The sequence below is a fragment of the Moschus berezovskii genome, chromosome 1 (assembly GCF_049115385.1).
Source record: "Moschus berezovskii isolate FMDL1 chromosome 1, NW_MosBer_1.0, whole genome shotgun sequence".
Lineage (NCBI taxonomy): Eukaryota > Metazoa > Chordata > Mammalia > Artiodactyla > Moschidae > Moschus > Moschus berezovskii.
Window position 1 is genome coordinate 71,024,696 of NC_142460.1, and position 17,679 is coordinate 71,042,374.

Sequence of the window (17,679 nt, forward strand, 5' to 3'; positions counted from 1 at the left end):
AGTTTCTATATCTAGATGTCCTACTTGGTCCTTATTCAAATTTTTATTGCTTTTTTGTCTTTATTTTAAAAAAATTTCCTTACCACAATAAATATGATCTGTATTTATTTTGCACTGTTTTTCACATTATCAATTTAAGGGTATTGTACTTTTAAGATCTAAATATGTGGGATTTTTCAAAACTTAGCGCTTCGAATTTTCAAAGGATACTTGTTTTCTGTCTAGAGTCTAGGTTGAGATGGGTAAGCTTCTTTTCCAATACCCTGTGTTGATGTGCAGACATTTTTTTAACAATCTGCCTTTTGCTAAGTTTTTAGCCTTGTGAGATCCTAGCTTTATGTAGGAATCTCAGTTTTAGTTCCTATGTTGCAAGGGCCCACAGTCCTATCAACTTTCTTTGACATGAATTTTATAAAATAAGACCCCCCCCCATTTGTTTGTTTGCTCAGTCGCTCAGTCATGTCCAACTTTGCAACCTCATGGACTGCAGCATGCCAGGCTTTCCTGTCTTTCAACATCTCCCGGAGTTTGCTCAAACTCATGTCCATTAGTCAGTGATGCCATCCAACCATCTCATCCTCTGTCGTCCCCTTCTCCCCCTGCCTTCAATCTTTTCCAGCATCAGGGTCTTTTCCAGTGAGTCAGTTCTTCATCAGGAGGCCAAAGTATTGGAGCTTCAGTTTCAGCATCAGTCCTTCCAATGAATATTCAGGGTTGATTTCCTTTAGGATTGACTGGTTGGATCTCCTTGCTGTCCAAGGGACTCTAGAGTCTTCAGCTCCACAGTCCTCTCCTGCATGATTCATAATAGTAACAGCCCCTTGAGCAGCAATGATATGAGTTCATGTGCTTATTACCATAGTTTCAGTTTGCTCTTTGTTTCTTGCACCTTGAGATTTTCTTTCCATCCTTGTAAGCCCTGTTATGAATTTCCAATTACTTTTATTGTGTTCAGCATTTTTACTTTTAGGAGGAAATATTTCAGTGCCACAGATAATCATATTGCCTGACCAGAAATTCCATACTATTTTCTGAAACATAAAAAATGGAAGTTGCTTCTGTGTGAATCACATATGAAAGTCATAACGGTCAAAAAAGATTTCTTTATATTTGGAATTATCTATTAATTTTATTTTGGGAGGAATGTATTCACTAACTTTTGGACTCATAAAATATCTTACTGAAGTTGAACATGCAAGTGTATTCTGTGTTCAGTTTTGAATGCCTCTGTGTGAATTCAGGAGTGGTAAAATGTAATTTCTAGTTTGAAACAATGGTTTGTAAACCTGGCTCTGTGTTAGAGAAATTTTTAGAGCTTGGTGATAATAATTTTGAGATCGTGATTCAGTAAACTTAGGGTGCAGCCATGTATAAATGGAATTAACTCTTAATCCCACTTCAAATATGTCCCCATACTCTCATGGCCTCAAAAATCTTGTGGTGCACCAAGTCTAAGATGTTACAAACCAGCATCTAATTAGTCCTAGAATTTGTTGATAGTAAAAAAGAAGGAAAGAAAGGGAGCAAAACAAAAGCTCTCATTTGAACCATAACATTTTCATTTAAGGCATGCAGACTGGTGTATTCTGCCCTGCCCAGCCCATGTGGTAAAGTGCAGGTTGGCATTATTTCATTTTTGGAAGGTACAGAAACTTAAGTTTTTATCCTGCTGATAAGTGGAACTAAATATCCTCATTTTTTGTCTTATTAACTTCAGCTTATTTTAAGCTCAATATATGATGGACATGCTGAGTTCTACTTTGTAATTCTTCCAAAAATCTTGTTATGTTTCTAAACTGCTGTATAGTGTTTGAATTTTTTTTTGTAATTTTCCGTGTAATTTTTTTTGCTCAAGAAAACTGTAAAATTCTTGGGATCAAATACTCTGAAATAAATAGCCTTCAGTTTTACCGCTGTGTCTAGTAGAGAACTAATACACAAATACTTCATACTTGTTTGATACTTATTTGACATCCATTTTTCACATAATTACCAACTCCCTAATCTACTCTCATTTCATTTATTCACTTTTTCTTGGTGTACACTTCCTGAAAGTGAAAGTGTTAGTTGCTCAGTTGTATCTGACTCTTTTTCGACCCTGTTGACTGTAACCCACCAGGCTCCTCTGTCCATGGAATTCTCCAGGCAAGAATACTGGGGTGGGCTGCTATTTCCTTCTCTAGGTTATCTTCCTGACCCAGGGATTGAATCTGGGTCTCCTGCATTTCAGGCAGATTCTTTACCACCAGGGAAGCCCACCCCTTCTTAAAACCCAAATAAATGTCAAATCTGGGAGAAATCACACTAATACATTAAAAACGGTAGCCTGGAAGTAAGTGCCTGTTCTGTTCATGAATGAGTAACTGGTGTTGGATCAAACCATTGACCAACAAATAAGAAATGGAGAGAGTGTGTGTGTGTGTGTGTGTGTGTAATGATACTGGACAGAAAATAAGCAAGAGAATAGAGCACAAACCCAAACATTGATTTTTATGGGCTGAAGATATCAATTTAAGTGCTGCTGATATAAGAGGGGTACAGTCCCAGAGAGAAAGGAGGCATAGAGAAGAGAGGATAAAATTTCATGTATGAGTGTACCTTACCTTATTGACTCCTAAACTGCCTAGAGAAAGATTTTACAAAACCATGAAAATAGCAGCAGCAGTGGGAGCTTGAAGAGGTTAGTAGAGATCTCAGTGCTCTCTGAGGGACCTACAGGCGGATGTTCAAATCCTGTTAAATTAGAGGACTCCAGTAAACACTTGCACATTCCTGTAGGCCTCAAAAGATCATATCCTAGGGTTTCAGACCTATTACAGACTAAAACTCATCTTAGAATTCTAGATTCACCTGAACTCTAAAACAAGAACCTCTACAGTTCCCATCCATAACGTCTAGCTTACAATCAGAATAATAAGCAAAAAAAAAAAAAAAACCAACAAAACAACACTTAATAGACACAGAGATGATTTAGATTTTTTTTCAGGAAAAGTCTTTTTTAGAAAAGATTTTTAAATGAATGCAGTTAGTATGTTCAGGAAAATAGAGAAATGTGTTTGTACTTTCAGAATATACTTGGATTTTATAAATGTAAGTCAGATAAATTCAGTTTTAAAACAGAAAAATGTAACTTTAGTAATTACCAAGAGAAAAATGACTGTATTGTTGAAAAACTGATAATGGAATAAAAAACTGGAATGATTTTTTAAAGTTTATTTAAAGGAAGGCAAAAAATCAAGAAATTCATAAACAAAAATATATGAAAACAAATAGCAAGACCATAGTCTTAAACCCAAGTATATGATTAATTAATTGCAGTTCATTTGGTCTAAATACTCCAATTAAAAAAATAAAGATGATCTTGCTGGCTAATAACATAGTTATATATATTTATGGGAAACACACTTTAAGTATGTAGAGAAAGAAGTGTTAAAAGTATTGAAAAAATGTATGATGAACACATTAATCAAAAGAAAATGTTTGTGGCTTTATTGTAGAAGAAAAATAGGTTTTAAGGAGGAAATATTATCAGAAATAGGAATATTTCATAATGATAAAAGTCAATTCAATAGGAATGTGTAACAGCCCAGATTTATGTGCAACTAATACCGTAGTTTTCAGAATGTATAAATAAGGTTGTATGTGTGTATGTGCACTCAGTCATGTCTGACTCTTTGTGACCCCCAGGCGCCTCTGTCCATGGGATGTTCTGGGAAAGAATACTGGAGTGGGTTGCCATTTCCTACTGCAGGGGATCTTCCTGAGTCAGGGATCAAACCCACATCTCTTGTATCTCCTGCATTGGCAGGTGACTATTTTACCACTGTGCCATGTAGGAAGTCTATAAATAAGGTTGCATGTGTGCTAGGTCACTTCAATCGTGGCTGACTCTTTGCGACCCAATGGATGGTAGCCTGCCAGGCTCCTCTGTCCATGGGATTCTTCAGGGACGATTACTAGAGTGGGTTGCCCTGCCCTCCTCCTGGAGATTTGCCTGACCCAAGGATCGAACCCACATCTTTTATGCCTCCAAATTGGCAGGTGGGTTCTTTACCACTAGCACCACCTGGGAAGCCTGTAAATAATGTTAGTAAAACAAAAAATGAAATAGACAAAAGACATAATTCACTAGAGATTTTAACAATCAAAAGTGTAAAACATATAAGAAATGAAAAAAAAAGTGTAAGTATCCAACTTAATTTAATTGGTTCCAATTACATTTATAGAATATCATACTGTGCAGTTGCAGAACAGACATTGTTTCAACTGCAAGGAGTTTTTATAAAAATTGGCCATACACTGGCATCAAAGCAAATATCAATAAATTTCCAAGAATTAAAACAATACATAGTATATTTTCTAACTACTTTAGAATTAAATTAGAAATAAAAAGATAATCATTTTGTTTTCTGTAAATTAAGCAATATATCTCTAGAGAACCAATTCCACGCAAGAGAAATGAATGCATATGTTTACCAAGAGAATTTGTAAGAATGTACATAGCAGCTCTATTCATAATATCCCTAAACAGAAAATAAACTGCCCTTTACTGGGTAAATGAACAAAATATGATATATTCATACATAGCAGCTAAAAAGAAGAGACTCTTGCAGCATGGGACCAACCACATGGATGGATTTTATAGATATATTGTTGACGAAAAGAGGCCAGGCACACAAATGAGCACATACTTTATAATGTCCTTTAAATGAAGTTCAGTCATGTCCAACTCTTTGCTACACTATGGACTATACAGTCCATGGAATTCTCTAGACCAGAATACTAGAGTAGGTAGCCTTTTCCTTCTCCAGGGGATCTTCCCAACCTAGGTATCAAACCAGGTCTCCCAGGCAGATTCTTTTTTTTTAGTTAATTTATTTAACTGGTGGCTAATTACAATATTGTAGTGGGTTTTGCCATACATTGACATGAATCAGCGTTGGGTGTACATGTGTTCCCCATCCTGAAGCCCCGTCCCACTTCCCTCCCATTCCATCCCTCAGGGTCGTCGCAGTGCACCAGCCCTGAGTACCCTGTCTCATGCATCGAACCTGGACTGGTGATCTAGTTCACATATGGTAATAAACATGTTTCAATGCTATTCTCTCAAATCATCCCACCCTCGCCTTCTCCCACAGAGTCCAAAAGTCTGTTCTTTTTATCTGTGTCTCTTTTGCTGTCTCGCATATAGGGTCATTGTTCAGTTCAGTTGCTCAGTCGTGTCCGACTCTCTGCGACCCCATGAATCACAGCACGCCAGGTCTCCCTGTCCATCACCAACTCCCGGAGTTCACTCAAACTCATGTCCATCGAGTCGGTGATGCCATCCAGCCATCTCATTCTCTGTTGTCCCCTTCTCCTCCTGCCCCCAACCTTTCCCAGCATCAGAGTCTTCTCCAGTGAGTCAACTCATCGCATGAAGTGGCCATAGTATTGGAGTTTCAGCTTTAGCATCAGTCCTTCCAATGATCACCCACAACTGATCTCCTTTAGAATGGACTAGTTGGATCTCCTTGCAGTCCAAGGGACTCTCAAGAGTCTTCTCCAGCACCACAATTCAAAAGCATCAATTCTTTGGCGATCAGCTTTCTTCACAGTCCAACTCTCACATCCATACATGACCACGGGAAAAACCATAGCCTTGACTAGACGGACCTTGGTTGGCAAAGTAATGTCTCTGCTTTTTAATATACTCTCTAGGTTAGTCATAACTTTCCTTCCAAGGAGTAAGTGTCTCTTAATTTCCTGGCTTCTAAATTCCATATATATGTATCAATATACTGTATTGGTGTTTTTCTTTCTGACTTCACTCTGTATAATAGGCTCCAGTTTCATCCACTTCATTAGAACTGATTCAAATGTGTTCTTTTTAATAGCTGAATAATATTCCATTGTGTATATGTACCACAGCTTTCTTATCCATTTGTCTCCCAATGGACATCTAGGTTGCTTCCATGTCCTGCTGCTGCTAACTCGCTTCAGTCATGTCTGATTCTGTGTGACCCCATAGACAGGAGCCCACCAGGATCCCCGGTCTCTGGGATTCTCCAGGCAAGAACATTGGAGTGTGTTGCTATTTCCTTCTCCAATGGATGAAAGTGAAAGTGAAGTTGCTCAATCGTGTCTGACTCTGAGACCCCATGGACTGCAGCCTACAAGGCTCCTCCGTCCATGGGATTTTCCAGGCAAGAGTACTGGAGTGGGGTGCCATCACCTTCTCTGTTCCATGTCCTGGCTATTGTAAACAGTGCTGCGATGAACACTGGGGTACATGTGTCTCTTTCAGTTCCGGTTTCCTTGGTGTGTATGACCAACAGTGGGATTGCTGGGTCGTATGGCAGTTCTATTTCCAGGTTTTTAAGGAATCTCCACACTGTTATCCATAGTGGCTGTACTAGTTTGCATTCCCACAAGCAGTGTAAAAGTGTTCCTTTTTCTCTGCACCCTCTCCAGCATTTATAATTGTAGACTTGATAGCAGGCATTCTGACCGACCTGAGCTGGTACCACATGTGGTTTTGATTTTCATTTCTCTGATGATGAGTGACGTTGAGCATCTTTTCATGTGTTTGTTAGCCATCTGTATGTCGTCTTTGGAGAAATGTTGTTTAGTTCTTTGGCCCATTTTTTTATTGGGTCGTTTATTTTTCTGGAATTGAGCTGCAGGAGCCGCCTGTATATTTTGAGATTCTTGTCAGTTGCTTCATTTGCTATTATTTTCTCCCATTCTGAAGGCTGTCTTTTCACCTTGCTTATAGTTTTCTTCGTTGTGCAAAAGCTTTTAAGTTTAATTAGGTCCCATTTGTTTATTTTTGCTTTTATTTCCATTACTTTGGCAGGTGGGTCATAGAGGATCCTGCTGTGATTTATGTCAGATCTTGAATCCATTTTAGTTTATCTTTGTGTATGGTGTTAGAAAGTGTTCTAGTTTCATTCTTTTATAAATGGTTGACCACTTTTCCCAGCAGCACTTGTTAAAGAGATTATCTTTTCTCCATTGTATATTCTTGCCTCCTTTGTCAGAGATAAGGTGTCCATAGGTGCATGAATTCATCTCTGGGCTTTCTATTTTTTTCCATTGATCTATGTTTCTGTCTTTGTGCCAGTGCCATACTGTCTTGATGACTATAGCTTTGTAGTATAGTCTGAAGTCAGGCAGGTTGATTCCTCCAGTTCCGTTCTTCTTTCTAAAGATTGCTTTGGCTAGTCGAGGTGTTTTGTATTTCCATACAAATTGTGAAGTTATTTGTTCTAGTTTTGTCAAAAATACTGTTGGTAGCTTGATAGGGATTGCATTGAATCTATATATTGCTTTCTCAGGCTGCTTCATTTCCAGCTGAGCCACAAGGGAAGCCCAAATGAAGTTCGAAGACTGGTAAAATTTATCATGATGAAATAAAAACTAATGGTAATTTCTAGAAGAGAAGATAGTAATGATTGGGATAGCAAATGATAGAGCATTTCGAATGAAGGAAAAATTTCTATGTCATCTTCTAAGATGTAGTTACAGATATGTGTGTGTGTGTGTAAATTTACTGTAAGCATGTTATACACTTAATGATTGGGATAGCACATGATAGAGCATTTCGAATGAAGGAAAAATTTCTGTCATCTTCTAAGATGTAGTTACAGATATGTGTGTGTGTGTAAATTTACTGTAAGCATGTTATACACTCTGTTATAGACTAAATTCAGCCAAAAGTTCATATGTTGAAGTCTTGACCCCATGAGAATGTAACTGTATTTGGGGATAAGATCTTTAAGTAGGTAATTATAGTTACATGGGTGTGAATCCGTTCTAACGAGTATTCTTATTAGAAGAGGAATTTGGACACACACAGAAACACACAGGAATTTGGTCATGTGTGCACAGAAGGAAGACCCTGTGAAGAGGGGCAAGAGGGTGATCATTTGCAAACCAGGCAGACATATCTCAGGAGAAACCAACCTTGATGGCACCTTGAGCTTGGAGTTCTACCCTCCAGAACTGTGAGAAGATAAATTTTTGTTGTTTAAGCCATGAAGTCTGTGGTATCTTGTTATCGCAGCCTGGCAAACTAATACAATCCCCCAAATAGAAAATAATAGCTACCATTATAAGCATTTACTATATTCTCATTTAATCTTCTCAACTTTACTATGAGGTAAATACTATGGAAAATACTTAAGATGAGTAACTTGTCAAAAATCATGAAACTAGTAAGATGCAGTTCAGTGATTTTTGACTACCTGCTGCCTGACTCCAAGTCAATACCTTTAATTCCTAGATATGTTAAATTTCTAGATGATGCTCCTAGATTACAATATGAAGTTTCTTTTATGCTTGGTAGGTAATAGGCAGCAGTGGTCCTGCAGAAATTTCCAGGAATATTCTTGGACAAGGATACTAAAGATGAGAAAATTCCAGAGCATGGGGGATTGCCAGAAAGAATCAAGCTAAAAAGGACCTCTAACCCTGAGTGTGTAGTTGAGGATGGCTGCCCTAAGGGTACCCATCCTCTGGGTTAAGTGTTACCAACAACAAGGAGACTGTTCACACTTGCAAGTAGATCCTTGATTCATTCCATTCTAACTCGTTATGTTTCCCACCACATCCCCAGACCTCGAAGTAAGGACTGTGTCTCATTTCCATTATTTTATATAGGACACTGGATATATAGACTCTCAACAAATGTGTGTTGAATGAAATGGAAAGGATGACCTTCCCGAATGACCTTTTCCTCCTTTATACTTTTTCCTTGAAATTATTCCTACTCTCATTTCAGATCTCTAATGGTGGAAAATAAATTGCAGGCTTACTTCCTACTTGACATGTTCTGATAAGTTTTATTTATTAACTCTAATCCAATATGTTAAAGATGCCTGTTGAAAATAAAAGGAGGCTCAGCAGTGGATTTTTGGTGCCATCTTTTCTCCATCCTTCTAATATCTTTATTCTCCTCTAGAGCTTTGTTTTATCTCTGTGTCTTGCCTTCCCTTACTCTCGTCCTTTCTATGCAGTTGTCTCCTTGTCTTTTTCTTCCATTTCTTCTGATTTACTCTCTTTTGGGGGGGACTGTCACTGGTTCAGCAGCTAGAGATTGATAATAATGTCTTGTTCTTGCACTGTAATTGCTATGTCAAGACAGCAGGCGCAGCAGACTGTCACAATTTTAACACCGACTAAAGAGATTTGCTGTGTGCCGATTAGTATCAGGGGAGGAGGGTGCCTCAAGTAAGGATGTGACTGTCTCACAAGAAATGCCTCCTACCTTCGCTTTAAAGATGGAATAACTAGCCATGTGTGAGCACACTCATTCACAGTGGTCAAAGCAGTGCACCTTCCATGATATTATTAATGAATTTTGAATAGTCTTTTCAGAACTTTTCAAGATAATGCTTATTTAATTTTTCCCAAGTTATTTTAAATAAATGAGAGTCTGTAGTACCATTTTTTCCTTATAGATAAGGAAACTAGGTCACAAATAGTTCAATTATCTTTCTCATCATCATGTAAAGAATCATTAATGATGACACAGCTAGTATTTCGGGATATTTTTCAATTAAACCAATTTCAGATTACATCCTTTCTCAATGCACTGACATATACACACATACAGTTAATTGATGTAAAATTACTATAGAGAGTTTACAATTGTTTGTCCCTAATATTAACATTTATCAGTAAAGGTATGTGGTGTGGAATTTTCCATTTGACAGTGTGTCAAAAATATCCACCTTAGTGAAGCATTGATAATATTTGACTCACAGGGAGGGAGGGAGGGAGAGAGAGAGAGAGAGAGAGAGAGAGTGTGTGTGTGTGTGTGTGTGTTATTGTTATTCAATCACTCAGTCATGTCTGACTCTTTGCAGCCCCGTGGACTGCAGCACGCCAGGCCTCCCTGTCCTTCATCATCTCCTGCAGCTTGCTCAAACTCATGTTCACTGAGTCGGTAATGCCTTCCAACCATCTCATCCTCTATTGTCCCCTTCTCCTTTTGCCTCAGTCTTTCTCAGCATCAGGGTCTTTTCCAATGAGTTGGTGCTGTGCATCAGGTGGCCAAAGTATTGGAGCTTCAGCATCAGTCCTTTCAAGGAATATTCAGGATTGATTTCCTTTAGGATTGACTGGTTTGATCTCCTTGCTGTCCACGCTACTCTCGAGAGTCTTCTCCAGCACCATAGTTTGAAAGCATTGATGCTTTGGTGCTCAGTCTCTTTTTATTGTCCAGCTCTCCTATCTGTACATGACCACTGGATAAACCATAGCTTTGACTATAGGCAAAGTAATGTCTCTGCTTTTTTTCTAGGTTTGACATTGCTTTTCGTCCAAGGAGCAAGCGTTTTTTAATTTCATGGCTGCAGTCACTGTCCACAGTGATTTTGGAGCCCAAGAAAATAAAGTCTGTCACTCTTTCCATTGTTTCCCCATCTATTTGCCATGAAGTGATGGGACTGGATGCCATGATCTTCATTTTTTGAATGTTGAGTTTTAAGGCAGCTTCTCTTTCACCTTCATCAAGAGGCTTTTAAATTCCTCTTCACTTTCTGCCATAAGAGTGGTATCATCTGCATAGCTGAGGTTATTGATATTTCTCCCGAAAATCTTGATTCCAGCTTGTACTTCATCCAGCCTGGCATTTTGCATGATGTACTCTGCATATAAGTTAAACAAGCAGGGTGATAATATACAGCTTTGATGTACTTCTTTTCCAATTTTGAACCAGTGAGTCAAACATAATCCATCTTAGCAGGTGAAGCATTGGTAATATTTGACTCACAGTGAGCTAGAATATATATAGAATATTTATATTTTAACCTATATATTAAAGAAACATAATTGTCTCTAAAGATACTTTAAAAATTTTCGTATGACCAGAAGTTTGGGTCATCTGTTAAGAATATGTGTTTGCTTTCAGCTTATATAACTAAAAATTACTGTGCAGGCTATGAATTCCCTCTTAGAGTTGGAAGGAATGTTATGAACTGACCAAGAATAGCAAACAGCTCTTAGTCAAGAAATCCAGGCAAGCTTGGTTCTGGATGGCATGTGGTGTGCATATCTCTTAACAAGGACAAAGCAATGAGGTCGGGAAGCCAAACAGGGTGAGCTCTTGAGAGACCTTCCGGGTCTACCGATCCATGAAAATAACTCATCCATAATGCCTCAAATAAGTTCACACTTGGCACATTTGCTTTAAAGGTTTCTTCAAGTGGGTAGGTTTTGCAGTATGTGCTGTGGGTGTCTTGAGATAAAAGAAGAGACTGCAAAGTCCTCAGCTGCTGCTACTTATCTCTGGGCTCCCAAAACTTAACACTTAGGGATTTATAGCAAACCTACTGCCCTGATGGAAACAAAACGTCACTAATCTTACTCAGAACTAAACTAGGAAGTCCCTAAAGTTAATCACCTAATAACATACCAGAGACATCCATGTAGTGAGGTGAAAGCTGGTGCAGAAGTCTCCTAGCAGTTCTGCCTTAAATTGTTGACTTCCAAATTCCTGCATTATTGAAATTCAACTGAAAGTATATGTTTGTCTAAAACATGTCATGCATGTGCTTCTGGATTATTATTGATAGGGGTCCCAACAATCAGATCAGGTGTATATAACTCGTGTGTCATTGAGCTAACTTCTCCACTTCTGGGAAAGATTGAGGGCAGGAGGAAAAGCGGGTGACAGGATGAGATGTTGGATGGCAATCATTGACTCAATGGACATGAGTTTGAGCAAACTACAGGAGTTAGTGACAGGGAAGCCTGGGGTGCTGCAATTCATGGGGTCGCAAAGAGTTGGACATGACTTAGCAGCTGAAAAACGACAACACCGGTTCTCCAATGTCAAGGAAATGCAAGTTTTCAAAATTGTCTTCACAGTACTGATCAAGAGGCTAAACAGTTTGTGTGTGTGTGTGCTCAGTCATGTCCGATTCTTTGTGACCTGATGAACTGTAGCCTACCAGGCTCCCCCATCCATGGAATTCTCCAGACAAGAAACACTGGAGTGGGTTGCCATTTCCTTCTCCAAAATAGTTTATATAGAACATTTTGCCATCTAGATATATCTTTTTCATGTCTCTCTATTTTCAGCTTTATTGAAGTATAATAGGCAAATAGAATTGTAATATACTTAAAGTGTACTACCTGATGATTTGATATGTATCGACATTGTGAAAGCATTTTCACAATCAAGTTAATCAAGTTAGTCAACACATCCATACCTCTTATATTTACCTTTATTTTTTTGGTGAAAACAAAGGTCATACTTGGCAAATTTCAGTTGCATAATACCATATTATCAACTGTGGTTACATTCTTATACATTATTTAGCTTCTAACCAGAAGTTTGTACCCTTTTATCAACCCCTTCACTCCTCAAGGAGAAGCTTGGAATTGGGGTTTCTCTCTGAGATTGAATGGTGCTGTGCTGTTATTGGGCTTTTGGCAAGAGTGTATTAGCTTTTCTGTTTAGATGTATTTAGATTTTCTCAGTTGTCCAATGTGTAGGAGTCATTCAACTAGTTTCTGGATTTCTCTTAGGTTGGGTTGTGTACCTCTATATATTCAGTACATCTGTGGGAGGTGGGAAAATCAAGAGTCTCTTATGTTGCCATTTTGGTAATGTTCTCCTCCCCAGGTATATGTAAATTTGAAAGAATCTAATAGAAAAAGTTTAGTTGATACTTGATATGTTGTAGATGAGGAAACGGGCCTGGAGAGATGATATGACTTGCTTAGAGTTTCAAAAACAAAAAATGGCAGTCATTGATCTGACTTGAATGAGGGCAGAACATTTCTCGTGTGTCTTTATATGACAAGAAGGAGATCGTGGACTAATGACTTCTGAATTTATGGATGGATATTGTTGGAGGCAAGAATGCTTTCTCAGGGCTTTCCCATGAGATGACCAAGTTTCTGGAATTGCCTTCTAAGAACTTGGATGAGATGTGGAACAATATGTGGAGATAGTTTATTAGAGCGATTGAGAAAAAATAGTCTATAAACAATCAATGAAAGAGTTCTGGTTCCTGGTCTTTGTAAAAAATAAAAACATGTAAATAATTTAGGAATATATACTTTAAAAAATGTAGAGAGCATCACCAAAGCCATTTAAAGTCTTTTAAACTTGCCCATGAATTTTTACTGTGTCTCTGTCATATAGTAAGGCCCCTACATACCAACCTTCAAGGTGCGGACTTTAGAAGATGTTAACCTGGCGTGCTGCAGTTCATGGAGTCGCAGAGTTGGACATGACTGAGCCACTGAACTGAACTGAACCAGTGTTCGCACATCCACTCATGTAAGCTGGTTCATGTGTCTGGCATATTTTGTCAGGTGAGTGCATCCTCTACAAGCGACTGTGCTTTCGTGTAGTTTACAGAGTACAGTAGTACAGTATCTTTATTTCCAGCCCAGGATGTCCAGATGCAGGCATAAAAGCAGTGGTAATATGGCTGGTACTACTGTACTTTTCAAGGTAAGGTACTGTAAGATTAAAAATGTTTTATTTATTGTGTGTGTTTGTCTTTTTATGTACTGTTTGTGTAAAAAGTATTATAAAGCTATTACATTACAGTATTACTTTGCCAACAAAGGTCCGTCTAGTCAAGGCTATGGTTTTTCCCGTGGTCATGTATGGATGTGAGAGTTGGACTGTGAAGAAAGCTGATCACCGAAGAATTGATGCTTTTGAACTGTGGTGTTGGAGAAGACTCTTGAGAGTCCCTTGTACCGCAAGGAGATCCAACCAGTCCATTCTAAGGGAGATCGATCCTGGGTGTTCATTGGAAGGACTGATGCTAAAGCTGAGACTGCAATACTTTGGCCACCTCATGCGACGACTTGACTCACTGGAAAAGACTCTGATGCTGGGAAGGGTTGGGGGCGGGAAGAGAAGGGGACAACCGAGGATGAGATGGCTGGATGGCATCACCGACTCTGTGGACTTGAGTCTGAGTGAGCTCCGGGAGTTGGTGATGGACAGGGAGGCCTGGCGTGCTGTGATTCATGAGTTCGCAGAGTCAGACACGACTGAGTAACTGAACTGAACTGAACTATGTAGCCAATTGTGTTAGTTGGGTACCTCGGCTAACTTTGTTGTTACAAATGTACTCTCAGAAACAGAACTTGTTCCTATGTAAAGGACTTACTGTGTTAACTCTTCTCTTTAAGTGAGGAAATGCGGGCATGAAGTAAAATCTTGAGAATGCTGCAGTTTCACTTAGCTAAAGAACTCAAAATTAGAGCATGAGCACTGCTAAACTCTGCTGTGATTTAGCATTTTATCTGTGATGTTTTATCAAATCCCTGCCATTCTCCTGAGTAAATGAACGCTTGACTCTCCTTATTGATATCAGAACAGATTTTAATCAACAGTGGAGGGTTTGAATACTTCTGAATTTTACAGGTGGAACTCTAAAGGAAAACAAGTGCTCTTGAGCCAATCTTCAATTCCAAGTGAGTTTAATTTAAGGGGTTAATATCACAAAGGATTGAGAAGTCACGCGCTGAAGTAATAGTGGTCTTTTGAGAGGAGAATAAGAACATTGGTCTTTTCAAGGTGCTGAAGTGATGATGAGAGGCGTAAGTGTCCTTACGTGCTATTAATGTGAAAAGCAAAGTATATTCAAGCTGAATTTGCAGTGTCCTTAACAAGTTTATAGCCTCTCAGAGATTAACAGCCTGGGGGCCAAAAGTGTTTCTGTGTTACACACGGGAGCTTCACAAATGAAACACGTTTTTTGATGTAACCTGTGAGAATACTAATTTGTTCCCTTTTCTTGTTAATTGGTTTCTCACTGAATCAAGCAGTTAACCACTTTGGCTGAGAAATGGCATGCTGTAACATACCCTTTTCTTTGCCTCTTTTTAACATACACAGCAGATTACTAACAAAATAGCTATTTATACACATTGACCTTGGCTAGCTGAAATGACCCATAGTGCTAGGCCACTTTGAAATGCAGATTGCTCTGCAATTCTCAAACCGCTGATCACTTTGCAGAACTTCCAGTGCATAGTTCACCTTCAGCTACCTGATTCTGTTTACTTTGCTGATACTGTTTACCAATTACCAAATCATTCTGAATTAAAAGCAAAACAACTAGTAAGGAAGCAAACGCGTTTATTGTCCTGGCCCACTCCTGCTACAGTAAGAGGTGAAGGCAACTCACTCACTTTTAGATCCCTTTCTCGTCCACGGAAGGATTGCTGAGATCTTACCTGAGTATTTTTAGGTCTGTTTTTAATATCTAGTGTGTAGAGTGGGACTAATTGATGCATTATAATTGTCTGTGCTTGGAAATTGTCGAGCGACTGAGGGAAATTCATTTTTGTTCTCTGGCTTATCAATTTTCTCTGTGTGCGAAGAGAATATACCAAGTGTATTGTTCCCATTTCGTAAGAGATTTGGGAAACATAACCTTGAAAACGAAAGCTCAAACTTTCCCAAGCGCAGAGTGCTGTATAAATGTTTAATGATGTTAGCACTGATTAAAAAGTCCAATAGAGATACATTAGTCTTGCTTTTGACCATCGAGTCTCCCTTATTTTGCAAGAAATTCCAGATAAATAATATTGCCAGTTGCTCTTGATTAAACATTCATACGAGTAAGTACCTTGGCACTGCTGTTTTTGACTCATGTCTGAATAGCCTTAGGGCCTAGGTGTCTGTGATTAACTTTAATTTTCCGCAAAGATACCTTGCATTTTACATTGGAACATTTCTTCAGGGAAAAGTTCAGCTCTATTTGAGAGTAATTTCAGCACTGTCACTGATATTCTGGGTAAGATGCTGCCAGATGTTCTATTTTAGGCCCCATATATTTACTCCCTAAACAAGCTAACACATGAGCTTTGCGTAGTTACTGGAGGAGAAGGAATGTGTGCACTGAAGGGAGATTTGGGGATGAGAGTGGACCCTAAACTGTTGGGTGACGAGGAGAGGATCTCCAGTGAAGAGACCGTTGCGGATGGGGGCGGCAGTTAGCCAGAGTTTGCAGCTCAAGGGCTGGACGATTGAACTTGCCAGGCAGGAAGTTTTTCCAGAGAAAGAAAATGGATCCACCCAGCTCACAGCATCTTCCCAGAAAAGGACCCTCTAATGATGGCCACCTGCATTTGATTTTTTTTTTTTTTTCTTTCTTTAAGCTAAGGAAACTTGGAAATCTCTTTGAAGTGAAAGGATTTTTGCTTTATTTTTAGTAATCCATTAACTGAGCACTTTGAAACTAATGAGCTGCGAAGATAATAATGTATGATGTTTTTTCTCTAATTGCTACTTTTGATGATTGGTTCTCTTTTTTCTTGTCTGGTTATTAACATTCTAATTCAATCTATCCTGTCCACTGTCTCCCAATCCTGCTCGGCTTCAACCTCAGGGATTGGAGAAGAGAAGGTGCAAGATTTACTCTTTTCTACTCTTCTGCTTCACATTTATGTTTCTGATTATTCAGTACTGGGACAGGGGAGGAAGAGTTAAGGGAGCAACATTTTTTTTGCTTCACGAGTGCTATTGTAGTGCATTTTTTTATTTCCTCTATGTAGTAAGTCCCTAAATGTAAACTCTGTCATTGAGTTAATGTCCGGGTTCTTTAGGAGGTCACTCACTAGGTTATTGTCTTTTATTTTTTTAATGGAGGTTGAATTGACAATATTAGCTTCAGATGTTTGACATAATGATTTGATATTTTATACATTACAAAATGATCACCACTATAAGTCTAGTTACTGCCTGTTAGTAATACCAAGTTATTATTCCCTATGCTGTACGTTATATCTCTGTGACTTATTTTATAATTGGAGGTTTGTACGTTTTCATCCCCTTCACCTGTTTTGCCCATTTTTCCACCACCATATCCTCTGGTGAGTACAAGTTTATTCTCTGTATCTGCGAGTCTGTTTCTGTTTTGTTTGTTGTGTATTAGGGCCTACATATAAGTGAAATCATATGGTATTTGTCTTTCTCTGTCTGACGCATTTCACTTAGCATAATATCCACTAGGTCCATCCATGTTGTTGCAAATGGCAAGAGTTCATTCTTTTTCATGGCTGAGTAATATTTCACACACACACACCCCCATACACACACCCACACCCACACACACACCCCATATCTTTATCCATTCATTTAGCAATGAGCACTTAGGGTGCTTTCATTCTTTGGCTATTGTGAAAAATGCTGCAATAGACATGGGGGGATGCATATATCTTTTCAAATTAGTGTTTTTGTATTCTTTGCAAAAATACCCAGAAGTGAAATTGCTAGATCGTGTGGTAGTTCTATTTTGAATTTTTTGAGGAGCCTCCATACTGTTTTCCATGGTGGCCATACCAATTTACAGTCTCACCAGTAGTGCCTGAGGTTTCTCTTTTTTCCACATCCTCAGCAACACTTGTTTCTTGTCTGATGTATGAGGTGCTATCTCATTTTGGTTTTGAGTTGCATTTCCTTGGTGAGTAGTGACATTGAGCATCTTTTCACGTGCCTGTTGGCCATTTGTATGTCTTCTTTGAAACGATGTCTATTTATGTCCTATGCCCGTTTTTATTCAAATTGTTTATTTATTTTGTTGAGTTACATGAGTGCTTTGTATATTTTGGTTATTACCTCTTATGGAATATATCATTTGCAGCTATCTTCTCCCATTCAGTGGGTTTCCTTTTTATTTCACTGATGATTTCTTTTGCTGTGTAAAAGGT